A 16,465-nucleotide genomic window follows, 5' to 3' on the forward strand; every position below is an offset into this window, starting at 1 on the left:
AGATCGAGTAAAAACGTCAGCCAATACAAGGACTCATTTGACAGCTTGGCATATCAATAAGAAACATTTATATTTGATAAACTAGTATGTGCTATATTGCTAACTATGAATGTCACGCTAGATAACGTAATACTGTGATATATGAAATAGAATCCATTATTAAAAATAAAGAGATATTTCAGTAGAAGCAGAGGATTATTAACTAAACTTTTTTGCAAGCAGCATGGTTTAAATAGACATGAAAACAACATTTTAGGTTACACGATTATGTACGACATTGCAATTTGAAATACATTTTAAAAATAAATGTAAATCTTTGGATTGTTGTGTTTCATGTCCCTTTAACTGAGAAATAATGCTAGGAGATGCATTAGGAAAATAGGGATGTGTTATATATGTTATATAGTACCTATAGCTATGGTGTCCATCTTTACCATTTAAAAGGTACACATGAGAAGAAATACATATGTCATTGATGTTTTCAGATATGTTTATATTTTTTGGGAATAACAATAATGACACATGTATTGATCAAACGTGTCACTTATTCAAGTTTAAATATGGTCAGCCTATCTATGGCCATATATCGTTGCATAATTAAATATAAAAATTAATAAGAGAAAGATATTCATCATCTAAAATATGCGCATTACACACAGTGATTGATTTTGTTACACTACTACAATAAGATATAAGTGAAATTGAAATACATGTGCTGTCAACATTCAAATAGTCTTTTTTTAAAAAAGATTAGATGTCCATGTTCATGTAAAAAGGACAAAACTGCATTACAAATGCATATCCATTCCTTAACAATTGTGCTCAGCATCACTTAAAGGGACATGAAATACAAACAATTCAGTTTCAGGATTCACAGAGAGGATACTATTTACATCAAATTTATAATTTAAAGAAATTATCTCATTGTATCAATCCTGGGATCATTTGTTAAAGGTGCATCAATTCACGAATAGTTTACAAATGAACACATGGATGTGAAAATAATATATATATATATATATATATATATATATATATATATATATATATATATATATATATATATAAATCCATTCCTATGATAATCCTAATCTTGCAAAGATAAACCTTGATGAAAAGTATATCAAGAAAATGAATCAAATTAAATTGGAGATGTAAATATTAAAGTCATTTACAATTGTATTATATTTACAAATCATGAAAGACCATTATTTAGTTTCAGGTCCCTTTAAGGATTAACCACATAAACTATAGATTTCAATCAATGACATGAATAAAGAGGACAAAGAATAGTGGAATGACATGTATTTTATTATTATGTCATAAAACATAAATAAATAAGATAACGTTGACCAAAAACATGTTGAAAAATCTGAAACATTTGAGCCATCTGACAAGGTGAAAGAGTGCATCACAGTCCTTGGAGGGAGTTGACAAGGGCCAACACAGCCCCATTGGAGCAATTTGACAAGGTAAACGAGTGCATCACAGTCCTTGGAGGGAGTTGACAAGGGCCAACACAGCCCCATTGGAGCCATTTGACAAAATAAAAGAGTGCATCACAGTCCTTGGAGGGAGTTGACAAGGGCCAACACAGCCCCATTGGAGCCATTTGACAAGGTAAATGAGTGCATCACAGTCCTTGGAGGGAGTTGACAAGGGCCAACACAGCCCCATTGGAGCCATTTGAAAAGGTAAAAGAGTGCATCACAGTCCTTGGAGGGAGTTGACAAGGGCCAACACAGCCCATTGGAGCCATTTGACAAGGTAAAAGAGTGCATCACAGTCCTTGGAGGGAGTTGACAAGGGCCAACAAAGGCCAGCACAGCCCCATTGGAGCCATTTGACAAGGTGAAAGAGTGCATCACAGTCCTTGGAGGGAGTTGACAAGGGCCAGCACAGCCCCATTGGAGCCATTTGACAAGGTAAAAGAGTGCATCACAGTCCTTGGAGGGAGTTGACAAGGGCCAACACAGCCCCATTGGAGCCATTTTACAAGGTAAGAATGCATCACAGTCCTTGGAGGGAGTTGACAAGGGCCAACACAGCCCCATTGGAGCCATTTGACAAGGTAAAAGAGTGCAACAGGCACAACAATCAACAAAAAAAGGCCAAATGGCAACAGCAAAATACAAAACAGCAACATGTGGACGGAAGATTCTTATCTGCACCCTTGGAGCATCTCCAGATCCTCCACTTATTGGGCATCACCTTCATCGTCCTGTGCATGTCCAGCTCCAGATTCAAGTGTTGACTCTACACGCATCATACGTTGTAGAGTCAAACGCTGAACCTGTAGCTGGGCATGCATGGTGTCTTGCATCCTTCCCAGGAACAGCGTGTTCCTCAACACGGCTTGCTCTATACGTGCTAGAGCTTCTAGCATGAGCCATGTTGAGTCACAACCTAAAATAAAGAAATTAAAAAATATTAATGATAATTACACAACATAATAAAAATTGAGCAACGATACATTGTAATAATAAAGACAAATCATTCTTTAAATTAAATTTTCGAGATTGATTATTTACACATTAAATATGTTCTTCAGACATAAACCATTTAAGGGACAGTTTACTCAAACATGTTCTCCCCTTTAATTGGTTTTCAATGATCCACTTTTCCAGCTTGAGTGTATAAAATTTTGTAAAAGGATTTCCATTGTCCTTACATTGGCAATTTAAATAGTTTATTTATACTGTGGTATCCACACCTATCCTTAAACCTTTTGGCCTTGAAGCCAAGCAGTGTAAACATAGCAAGCAGAAGAAATTACACTCCCACTGGGTTATAGAAGAGATAAGGTATGATTTTTTTTTTTCAATTGTTGTATCTAAGTAGTGGTGATTGGTATATGGAGTGATATCATATTAAAGGGACACTGAACCCAAATATTTTCTTTTGTGATTCAGATAGAGCATGACATTTTAATCAACTTTATAATTTACTCCTATTATTAAATTTAATTCATTCTCTTGGTATCTTTATTTGAAATGCAAGAATGTAAGTTTATATGGCAGGCCATTTTTTGTGATCAACCTTGGTTCTCCCTGCTGATTGGTGGATAAATTCCTCCACCAATAAAAAAGTTATGTCCAGAGTTCAGAATAGTTTTAAAAATTAGATGACTTTCTTTTTTTAAATAAAGATAGCAAGAGAACGAAGAAAAATTGAAAAGAGGAGTAAATTATAAATTTGTTTAGCATTGCATGCTCTATTTGAATCACAATAGAAACAATTTGCCTTCAGTGTCCCTTTAAATATCTTATAATGTTGATTTAGAATGATACTTACAGCTGTGCCTTGGAAGGACAATCCGAAACCCAGGGCAATGAAGGTTGGGACAGGGAGAAGGGATGGGATTGGGCTGGGGAGGGATGGGCTGCCGCTCTGGGATAGCCCGTATAGCTGGGGAGTCAGTGGCCTGGTGAGTTGGGGGCTGGGCAGGTGGGGGAGCTGTACAGGCCAAAAGACGGGGAGAGCGACGAAGGGGGGGCTAAGGGGCATTTTTTGGGAGGGACAGGACAGGAGAAATGGGAAGGGCCAGGAGGGTCTTCTGTTTGGGGAGGGGCTTGGGCATGTGGAGGGGCCTGGGCAGGGGCCTGGGAAGGGGCCTGGGCAGGGGCCTGGGGCCTGGGGAGGGGCCTGGGCAGGGGCGGGAAAATGATGCCCAGAAGTGGAGGTTCCATCTGAAATATATAATAAAAATATATTAACATCTCATACATCATGAAATCAAATCAAGGCATTTCAACATGAATATGTTTTAGATATACTTAGAAGTGGGTTTGAATTTATAAACAATGATGACATAAGGATATGGTATGCATATAGGCCCTCAGATGAATAGCAATGACTGTCTATACAATAAGAAAATGGTTATTGTGATTTGGCCTGGAATATGCATGTGACATCATGATGTCATGAATTACAAATCATACATAAATGAAAGAATAATCCAAGCATATGTTCATGCTGCATGATATAGAAAGGGGGCAGTATTGTATTCTAAAAGAAAAGGAATAATACTTTTTAAAGTGCCAAAGCTGTAGACTTTGATTTTCTTCCAGAGAATGTTTACACAAAAAAAAAAAATGTTGGATACATGTTAGATATATTTCACATACCATCAGACTCCAAGGGAGCCTCTTCCTCCTCTGTCCCACATGTTACATTAATCTCTGTAAAACATAACATGTTGTGTACACATTAAGATCAGATATTATAACATATGTTACTGATGCTCAAAGACACACATAAATGTTGCATTAAAGATATACACAGCAAAGTTATGATTTACATAATTTTGATGGAGCATAAAAATGACATTAGAATTGTTATTTTCAATGAGTAAGATTTTCATTTTATTGTCTGTATTATTTTTAAAATCACAAAAGCAGAGTACATGGAACATTTAAGAGTTCTCATGTGTGTATCACTTGATGATTGTTGTCAAAATTGTAAATCAAAACAAACATATGCTATCCATCTTCTGAAGAACAAAGGTGTAGACTAAGAAGCTTTGAGATCTTAATCTTTCAATATTAAACTAAAATCGATATATAATCAGAGGAGTAAATTATATGTTTTAGTCAAATGTAATGCTTCATCAGAATCATGATCATAATATTAATTACAAATACACCTTCAATGACATATGAATGAGTCAATGGACTTACCAGAAGACTGCAAAGGCAGCTCAGCATTGATGCTGGATCCCTCTGGGCTCCCCACAACAACTATATCTATGAATGATATAGATATATATTAATGAACACAGTTTAGACATCACTAAATCACATCAGTATTGATTTTTCAGAATAATATACTTAGAAATGTGAAGAATAGAGCACTAATCTGAAGAATAAATGCATGAGTTAATCAAGGTGATTCTGAAGAAAAAGATGTCTTTAACATATGTTTAATTTCTGACTATATTAGACAGACGATTAATCTCATATGATTCTATTGCATATCTAAATATACCCGTTGCTCAATGTTTTTCAAAGAATACACACAAACAACATTTGGAATAACAACTGTAGACAAATCTAAACAAAGCCATGTGGCACATCGATCCCTTTGTGCAATGTACAGTAATCTTGTTTAGGACACACACATATTGATCACAATACCAAACAGAAGTTATTATTCAAAATATGTAATCATGGTGCTGTAAGTAAGTCCAAGAGTGAATATGTGATTTATATATCAATATTGTTTCATCCAAAGTATGTAAGGATGACTGAATCTATTGCTTATTAAAGGGACACTGACATCAATGTTATAAATCATTGATTTCACTTTAAAAACATTTTTTTAAATTTTACATTGACTCTTATTATAATTTTTTATTTTATTTTTTAATTTTTATTATTAAAGGCAGCTAAACAATTATTTTTAACAATAAATATTGGTCATTGAAGGTAAGCAAGAACAACCCAGGTTGGTCCCCAAAAATGGACCTGCAGCTAAACTTACATTCTTGCTTTTAAAATAAAGATACCAAGATAATAAAGAAAATATGATTATATGAGTCAATTATAAAGTTGATTAATATTGCATGCTCTATCTGAATGACAACAGTAATAATTTGTGATCAGTGTCCCTTTAATATTAAAATATCTGGATTTGACAATGTCGCTGTTAATGAATTGTCGAGTCCATATGTTGATGAAATGAATGGGATGGAGCATGCAATTACACTCTAATATGTTATTTAAGGATATCATCAAGATTGTTTAATTATCCTCTCTTAAAGGGACATGAAGCTCAAAATGTGTAATTGGATAATTTTTGTATTAAAATCAAGCCTGTGATTTGTAAAAAATTGATAATAGACTTTTTTGGACTTTTTGGCTTCATTGTGTTATATTTTATTTTTAAAGGAGCAACTATGTACTACTGTTATCTGAACACATGAGTTGAACCTATGAAAATAGGCACATTTCTACATAAAAAAAACAGCTGGTTAATCCCAGTAATGCATTGATTAACCTAAACCTACCTAGATATGATTTTAGAATAACGATAACAATAGACTGAAGCAATTTAGCTAATCAAATGTTTAAAAAAATTCCTGCATATCACGTGTCTAAATCAGTAAATTTAAAACTTAGTTTTCATGTCCCTTAAATGACTAGAAACAAAAAACGTATGTAATGTATATTTTTAAAATCGAAACATATGCAAAGATGTGTGATTGTTGTCAATATGTATCCCAAAAATATCAAGCACTACACAGGGGAAGAATATAAATTGGCCATGAAAATAATCTTACAGTAAAATGAAGATATCAAGAATAGAAGGGATATCTTCAAATAGTCCAAATTTTAGATTTGTTATACAATGTAATCCAAAATTTGATTTGTGATTCTTAATTTAAACTAACAAAAAAAAGAGAATTAGAGTATCCATATAAATATCGATCAATGTGGATGTATTATGTAATGTTATGTCCATGTTTCTAAGACAAATGTAAATTAAAATGAGACATACCATACTGTGGCAAGCCCTGGCTTGAGGTTCCAGCACCAACATCCATATCTGTAAAATAGGATTGGATATCATTAATACAAATCAGGCCATGGAGAAAAACATTTGTTGTAAAAAATTACATTGACAAACTAATAATCGACTTTTATTCACATGAGTTCATTGTTTCCTCAATTAATGTAATCAAAAATATATCCTGTACTCTTATTTTCAATCTGTTATGTTGTTGACTGTAGCTTTAATTCATTTGTTGTGTTCTTGCATTCTCATCAATTGATGGACATAGTTCATTGTTTATTTTGATCTTGCTAGTATAGTTTTTAGAATGTAGAAGATTGAAAATAAGGATACTGTATTCTTCACATATATACTAATTAACATATACATTTGACCAACATGTGTAAAGTGATGCCAGTTACAGCAAACACATGTTCACGTGTGCACAATTCTATTTTTCGTGATCATTGCGCAATGATTACAAGCGGAATTACGCATCCGTGATTTGACCAACATATGTAAAGTGATGCCAGTTACAGCAAACACATGTTCATGTGTGTGCGCAATTCTATTTTTGGTGATCATTGCACAATGATTCCAAGCGGAATTACGCATCCGTGAATCGGAATTAATTTGGATATAGTAGTGTGATGAGTATCATTTCATAAAGACTTCAAATATATTTGCAATTGGCTGTATAACGAGATGGAAATCGTATATTTGTTAATATTGAACAATAACAAATAATATTTATAACTGGGTTATGATTCAATAGTCAATGTATGAAATGGTGGATGATAGTGATTTCACGGATGCGCAATTCCCTTTTCGCTCTGTGACGCATATTCTGGAGGGCAAAAGAAACATCACTCCTATTTCATGTGTGACTAATCTAAATTCATATATCTAAACATCATATGTAGCGTATGTTGTGAGATCTCTATAGGTTGAACATATGACTATATACACATTTCTTAAAAGTCTAATCAAATATTAATATATTATATGAAGTTGGATAGTTACCTGATTCAGATTCTGTGTCTGCTCCTCCCAGGCCACCGGACGGAGAAGCAGCTGCACTTGCCCCCGGGTCCGGACTTTGTGATCCAGCAGCTGGGAGGGAAGAAGAGTTGGCCGAGGATGGAGAGGATCGAAATCTGCTGGGGACCCGGAGATTGAGGAGCTTGCATAAAAGTCACCTCATAAGGGAGTAGGTATAGTTTCCATTTGCGCTTAGTTTTCTTGCCATCTCTCTTACGGGCTTGTACCCAGTCCCTTATGAGGTCAACTTTTTTGTGCAGTCGCAACCTCATATCTCCAAACCTCTGCATGATCTGATCCTGGCTCCTCTGAACCTCATTGGTGATAGCCTCCCAGAGGGCCCTCTTAACCTTCACATCTGTCGACCCCCTCTTGTTCCCAAACAGCTTCGGATAAAAGTCCTGGACGGCGTTGACCAGTGCAGCACTCTCCAGCTTGGTAAACCTGGGAGGTGTCATGCCTGCTAGTCTAACACAAAATATATTCTGTATATAGAATACAAACTGCCAGCAGGCATTAGAGAACTGACAAAGATGGCAACGTGTAATGGACTTTTATATGGTGAAGTACACATGAGATGCACCATGGGACATGGTATCTGTACATGTGATTGGATAGAATTTTGAAATATTGTTGGAATGTCTGAGAGACCATCCTCACTCAAGTTGGGGTTGTGTGATGAACTCTGGCCGTTCCTTAATGTTTCATATCTTAGTAACTTCCATACACATACCTCCTGGGGGTGCTGTTACTACATTTTTCATGTAAACTTATTTGTAACTCATGGGGCTGTTATGCGGATATGTGTGACGCAGATTTAATATACGTGATCCATTATATATTAATGTTTGATTTTTCACAAATATATAATACTGTCACATTATTAAATGCTGTAGACATTTCTATGTTTAATATCGTTCTGTTTCTTTAATACAAATACATTTTAGTAATACCAATTTTACATTGTATGTATTTATTGTTCATGAAATCAATTTCGTGACTTATTGTGAAGTATTGATATTGCTCTATTAAATGTATTTATAATGCACATTGAATGTGTGCTATTGCGTGACATTAGACTAGAATGTTTAAAGATGCGAATCTCGTGTTGCAAGATACGTTTCCCACGCAACATTTCTGAAATGCGTAATTTCTGGTTCTAATGTCCGTAACTTGGATAATCTGTTTATAAATGTTAAAATACACGTTTGTTTCTTATTAGTAAATAAACCTCAACCTTGTATTTGTCTGAACTGCTCACATATGTTATTGTGCAATGGTGTCTTTATAAAGAGACATTACACCAAAATAATTTAAAAAATTGATCCGGAGAAAGAATACATTTTTAGACTTTGAAATGTAACTCAATTTATCTTTTTAGTTAGATATCCTTAACAGAAGAAATTGCAATGCACATGGTTGAGCAAATAACACAAGGCATCTCTGTGCATCCACCAATCTTCATCTACTGAGCATATCTAGATATGTTTTGATAGCAAATAACCACAAAATAATGATTTCAAATAGATGATAGAATTAAATGTTAATGTTTAAAATTATATTTTTTTTCATATTCCAGAACTAAAAGCTTGTTAATTTTCCGTCCCTTTCATGAGCTGATATGCAATCTTGCTCTAAATCAATCTGTGTAAACATTGTAAATATGTATTGTTGGCCAGCCACAATTAAAGGGACACTAAACAGAAATATTTTCTTTCATGATTCAAGTAGAGAAGACAATTTTAAACAAGATTCAAATTGACTTCTATTATCTATTTCGCATCATTCTTTAGATATCCTTTATTGAATAAATAGCAATACACATGGGGGAGCCAATCACACAAGGCATCTATGTGCAGCAACCAATCAGCAACTACTGAGAGTATCTAGCTATGCTTTTAAAGAAAAGTATGTCAAGAGAATTAAGATAATAACATAATCAAAGTAATTGAAGATTTTTAAACATGGCATACTCTTTTAAATCACAAAATAAAAGATTAGGGTTTCATGTCCCTTTAAGTAGATATATCCAAATAATGCTTTGATGATCATAAACCTATGCACCTCCCTTTCTCAAACTTCTGGATTGTTTGCCCCACTGTGAATTAAATATGTTCTAATGGCTGTATTTAGCCATCTTAACCTTAAAGGGACATTAAGCTATATGTTTTTAATGATTTCGAGGGATAATAGAATATTCAAACCACGTTATATTTGGTTTTATTCTCTCATTATCTTTTTAAAAATAATATTCTTGGCTTAAAAGCATAGTTAGATAAGCTCTTTTGATGATGATTGTTGTTTGCACATAGATGCCTTATATCATTATCTAAGCCATGTGCATTGATATTTCTTTAACCAAGGATATTTAAAGAATGAATCTAATTAGATACTAATAATACATTTAAATGTTGTTTCAATTAAATTTGTATTGTCTATAATTCACTAAATTATATATTTCTGGAATGTCCCTTTAAGGACCAAACCATTAGGAATATGTGGAGTTAAAGGGACACTGAACCCAAATTGTTATAAATGCTGATAGCGTATGCTGTCGGCATTTATCGATGTGTAGCGGACATTATCGCTACAGCGGACCATGTCCTTCCGCACATTGATAATTCGGCCCCTATGCATATTTTAGACAACAGGCCCGGACTGGCCATAGGGCATACCGGGAATTTGCCCGGTGGGCCGCCGGTTACCTTAGCCCCGCCCACTATTTTACTGCTGATTGCATTTAATGTTGCCTGGCCTGGCGGCAGGGAGTGTAAGAGCAGGCTGGCCGGGGCAGAGAGCATGACTGAGCTCCTCTGAGGCTGGTTACCGGGTGGACACTGAACGTCCACAGTGTGTGTGAACTACCTGGTCCTGTTCCCTCAGCCTGAGCGGTCCCTTCTTACCCTGACCCTCCTCATTGAGAGTGAGGAGCCAGCGTAAGTAAGGACCGTGCAGGCAAAACAATCTGCTTCTGCCCTCTGCTGAGCTCTGCTAGGGGCCCCCTGTGGGGCGAGGTTAAGACCTGGGTCTGGGAGGACTCGGAGCATAAGTGAGACTGAGACCAGAGGCAGAGCAAAGGCAGTCAGAAAACCAAAGAGTCTTCTGCAGAGCGGGCCGGTCACCAAACGCACCCTGACCTGTACTGCTGTGCTGCTGCCTGGAGGCTAGACCTGTCAGAGAAGAAAAGGTCAGAAGAGGACAGGAGGTAAATAGGCGCTGCGCTGACCAGGGGGACTAGAGGGCAGGGCAGGCTGGGCAGCTACCAAAAAACAACCCAGTAAAGTAATGGGTTGTGTAAGTCTCCTGGATGCCCAGGTGGAAGGGATGGGGCTGTTCCCTGTTTGACTCCAGTTTTGCGCGCCCAAACTTTTACGGCCTCAATGTTTTTTCCATAATCTGTGCAGTGCACTACATAAAATATGTTCCTTTTAAAATAACAAAATTAGAATCCGTTTTATTTCCGGAAATTTAGGTTAATAAACTACAATTTCCAGCAGCTTTTTGAAATTGTTTGCTCTCTCTGTTTTATTACATTACAAGGCAGGCATTAATATATAGAAAACAACACTTTTGTTTGTAGAGATGTCTTGAGGAATTTGCCAGCCAAATTTTATTTCACAGACATGACATCTCTACCAACATGTTGTTTTCTATATATTTAATGCCTGGCCCTGCCTAGTAACGTAACGAAACACAGAGCAAACAAATTCAAAAGACTGCTAGAGTCCTGGAAATTGCAGTTAATTAACCTAAATTTACTGAAATAAAACTGATTCTAATATTGTTATTTTAAGAGGAACACATTTTGTTGTATTGAGTATGGGGAAAAAAACCTATAAAAAACATAATTAATACATGCTGCTAGCCTGCTAGTTCTAACAGCCGTATTTAAATTCTAAAGGTACATTTTACCTTGACAGCTATGTATCTCACTAAGGGAAGTAATTCCTCTATGTAACCCCTATGGAAAAAAAGCAGAAATAATTTGTTTCAAAGCAGAAATAATTTGTGTGCTTGGGGCATCTGATGGGTGAGTAAAAAAAAAAGTGGGCACAACTCATAGACCTCTCTGGACCTACTTGACATTTTTAGAAAATATTATTTGTTTAATAGACATGGATTTATACACAACTCTTAAAGGGACTGTCAAGTCCAAAATAAACTTTCATGATTCAAATAGGGCATGTCATTTTTAACACCCTTCCAATTTACTTTTATCACCAATTTTGCTTTGTTCTCTTGGTATTCTTAGTCGAAAGCTAAATCTAGGTATGCTCATAAACTAATTTCTTAGACCTTGAAGGCCGCCTCTTATGTGAATGCATTTTGAGGACATTAATTCATGTGTGTCATATAGATAACATTGAGCTCGCGCACGTGAAGTTACCTAGGAGTAAGCACTGATTGGCTAAAATTAAATTCTGTCAAAAGAACTGAAATAAGGGGACAGTCTGCAGAGCCTTAGATACAAGTTATTTTTTTTAGGAAAAGGTGGCAACCCTATTAGCACTGCAGGCCGGGCTGGCCCAATGTTATAGTGAGGTTGTGTGAGTGTTGGAAATGTTAAATATTTGTCTCACTTTAACAAGTATTATACTTGCCATGTTTGGTATGCGGTTAAATAAGAAATGATGAACGGGGGGGGGGGGGGAGTGGGCCTCTTTGCCCTAAAATGCCTGGGCCTCTTTTTGCTCCCAGTCCGGCCCTGTTAGACAATAAACTACTTTCTTGGAAAGTGTTATTTCTTTTGTCCATCTCTTCTCCTAGAAGAGTTTCAGAATTGTCTGCTCTCTCTTGTGAGTCTCCTTATCTGATTTTCCATGAAGATAAAGCTGTTTTGCGGACTTCATTCAAATTTCTACCCAAGGTTGTCAATTCTAACAACATTAATAGGGAAATTATTGTTCCTTCTTTGTGTTTTAATCCTAAGAATGCTACTGAAAAATCCTTACATTCCTTGGGTGTTGTTAGAGCTTTGAAATATTATGTGGATGCTACTAAAGATTTTAGACAGACTTCTGTTTATTTTTTCTGGTTCTAGGAAAGGTCAGAAAGCCTCTGCTAATTCTTTAGCCTCTTGGTTAAAACTTTTGATTCTGCTCATTGTTGCCACATCTTGGGATTTCAAGAATGAGGCTTCAGTTGATCAAATTTGTAAAGCGTATGAGTAGTGGGTTCAGTTTCCGCCCTTGTTTATCATTTTTGTTCTATCCATATCATATTATAATTCTTATAAAATGATGCTCATATAATTTTATCTACACTGATTTTATGCCTACATATTATTTTAAAAATAATCCCAACATGGTTTAACAATCATTTATCAGGGACCCATGAGTGGCCCAATTGGACATTTGCAGGGATGAAAAAAGAGAACTATTCTACCATATAAGACATGCTCTGTACACAATTCTGAGATGTAATGTTGATGTATATTTCATTAGCATGTATACCTTTTTCTTTGTATAGCCTCAATAAAAAAAAATTTGCAAAGCGGCCACTTGGTCATCTTTGCATACCTTTACTGAATTCTACCATTTGTACGTTTTTACCTTGTCAGAAGCAGCTTTTTTGTAGAAAGGTTCTTTAGGCAGCTGTCTTAGTTTGATTCTAGCACCTCTAATTTGTTTGTTTTTTGTTTAAAGACTTTATTGTATTTTTAATTTCTCAGCCAAAAAAAAAATGTTTTTAATTAATACCTCCCTTTATTGTTACTCGTGGACTTCCACGTCTTGGGTATTATATCTCATACGTAACAGCTTGTGGAATCTAGCCAGCTATATGAAAAAAAGCATAATTTACGTAAAAACTTACCTGATAAATTAATTTCTCTCATGGTGGTGAGAGTCCACAAGGCTCACCCATTTTTGGGGTGCTATGATTTTTTTCGTTTTAAGCACATCTTTTTTTCCTGCTCCTCTTTTTATTGCTTATACTCCTTAAACACCTCACCACTTGGCTATATGTTAACCCCTTAACGACCGAGGATGTGCAGGGTACGTCCTCAGAAAAAAGGCAGTTAACGCCTGAGGACGTACCCTGCACATCCTCGGTGTGGAAAGCAGCTGGAAGTGATCCTGCTCGCTTCCAGCTGCTTTCCGGTTATTGCAGTGATGCCTCAATATGGAGGCATCCTGCAATAACCTTTTATGGCCATCCGATGCAGAGAGAGCCACTCTGTGGCCCTCTCTGCACCGGACATCGATGGCCGGTATCGTTGGTGGGTGGGAGCCTGTGTGGGAGGTGGGTGGCGGCCATCGATGGCCCTGGTCATGTGGAGCAGGGCGGGATCGTGGGCGGGTAAGTCCGGGGGAGCGCGCGGGAGCACGCACGTGCACGAGGGGGCGGGGGCGGGCGCGTGCACGGGGAGGGAGCGGGTGGGAACCGCTACACTACAGAAAAAATGTGGGACATTTAATGTTAAAAAAAACCCCTTAGGTGTGATTTAGGTGGTGGGAGTTGGTCCGGGGGCGGGGGGGGATTGAGCTACACAACAGAAAAAAAATAAATTAAAAAAAAAAAATAAACATTTGATTGTTCAAACTGGGTACTGGCAGACCGCTGCCAGTACCCAAGGTGGCCCCCAATAAGGCTGAGAGGGGAGGTTGGGGGTTAAGGGGGGATCCTAAACACAGCATATGTAAATATGCTCTTTTTTTTTTTTTCTTAAAAAAAAAACAAAAAACTTTTATTTTAGTACTGGCAGACTTTCTGCCAGTACTTAAGATGGCAGGGACAATTGTGGGGTGGGGGAGAGAAGGGAGCTGTTTGGGAGGGATCAGGGGGTGGGATGTGTCAGGTGGGAGGCTGATCTCTACACTAAAGCTAAAATTAACCCTGCAAGCTCCCTACAAACTACCTAATTAACCCCTTCACTGCTAGCCATAATACACGTGTGATGCGCAGCAGCATTTAGCGACTTTCTAATTACCAAAAAGCAACGCCCAAAGTCATATATGTCTGCTATTTCTGAACAAAGGGCATCCCAGAGAAGCATTTACAACCATTTGTGCCATAATTGCACAAGCTGTTTGTAAATAATTTCAGTGAGAAACCTAAAATTGTGAAAACATTAACGTTTTTTTTACTTTGATCGCATTTGGCGGTGAAATGGTGGCATGAAATATACCAAAATGGGCCTAGATCAATACTTGGGGTTGTCTACTACACTGCACTAAAGCTAAAATTAACCCTAGAAGCTCCCTACATGCTCCCTAATTAACCCCTTCACTGCTGGGCATAATACACGTATTGTGCGCAGTGGCATTTAGCAGCCTTCTAATTACCAAAAAGCAAAGCCAAAGCCATATATGTCTGCTATTTCTGAACAAAGGGGATCCCAGAGAAGCATTTACAACCATTTATGCTATAATTGCATAAGTTGTTTGTAAATAATTTCAGTGAGAAACCTAAAGTTTGTGAAAAAATTTGTGAAAAAGTGAACAATTTTTTTTATTTGATCGCATTTGGCGGTGAAATAGTGGCATGAAATATACCAAAATGGGCCTAGATCAATACTTTGGGATGTCTTTGAAAAAAATATATATACATGTCAATGGATATTCAGAGATTCCTGAAAGATATCAGTGTCCCAATGTAACTAGCGCTAATTTTGAAAAAAAGTGGTTTGGAAATAGCAAAGTGCTACTTGTATTTATGGCCCTATAACTTGCAAAAAAAGCAAAGAACATGTAAACATTGGGTATTTCTAAACTCAGGACAAAATGTAGAAACTATTTAGCATGGTTTTTGTTTGGTGGTTGTAGATGTATAACAGATTTTGGGGGTCAAAGTTAGAAAAAGTGTGTTTTTTTCCATTTTTTCCTCATATTTTATAATGTTTTTTATAGTAAATTATAGGATATGATGAAAATAATGGTATCTTTAGAAAGTCCATTTAATGGCGAGAAAAACGGTATATAATATGTGTGGGTACAGTAAATGAGTAAGAGGAAAATTACAGCTAAACACAAACACAGCAGAAATGTAAAAATAGCCTTGGTCCCAAACGGTCAACAAATGGAAAAGTACTCTGGTCACTAAGGGGTTAAACTAGGGTATGTGGGAGGTGGGAGGGCTATATATAGGCTTTTGAGGTTTGGGAAGCTTTGCCTCCTCTCGGTAGGAATGTATATCCCATAAGAAAAAGCTTGTGGACTCTTGCCACCATGAAAGAAATGAATTTATCAGTTAAGTTCTTACATACATTATGTTTTGTTATTTAATCGGCAGCATTTACATGTCTGCAGCACTATATGGCAGCAGTTTTACAAGAATTGTTTTAACAATGTTAAAGGGATAGTAATCCCAAATGTTTACTTTTATGATACAGATAGAGCATACAATTTTAAGAAACGTTCTAATTTACTCGTATTATAATTTTTCTTCATTCTCTTTCTATCTTTATTTGAAAAAGCAGGAATCTAAAAGCTAAAGAGTCAGCCCATTTTGGTTCAGCACCCTGGATAGTGCTTGCTATTTGGTGGCTACATTTAGCCACCAATCAGCAAGCGCAACCCAGGTTCTGAATCAAAAATGGGCCGGCTTCTAAGCTTACATTCTTGCTTTTCAATTAAAGACAGCAAGAGAACAAAAACAATTTATAATAGGAGTAAATTAAAAAGTTGCTTAAGAATGCTGAAAGAAAATAATTGGGTTTACTATCCCTTTAAACATCGTGTAAACACTGCTGCCATCTAGTTCTAAAAAATGTCTTGCAAAACTGCTGCCATATAGTTCTCTAGAAATGTGCACACTATCTACCTAGGTTTTCTCTTTAATAAAGATTACCATAAAAACAAATACATTTGATAATAGAAGCAAATTGGAAATGAAAACATTCTCTATTTGAGTCATAACAAAAACACACAACTCCTCATATTACGTTATGGCTAACTATAGTTATGGCCCTCTAAAATCTACGTGGTGCACT

Source organism: Bombina bombina, chromosome 1 (assembly GCF_027579735.1).
Source record: "Bombina bombina isolate aBomBom1 chromosome 1, aBomBom1.pri, whole genome shotgun sequence".
Taxonomy (NCBI): Eukaryota; Metazoa; Chordata; class Amphibia; order Anura; family Bombinatoridae; genus Bombina; species Bombina bombina.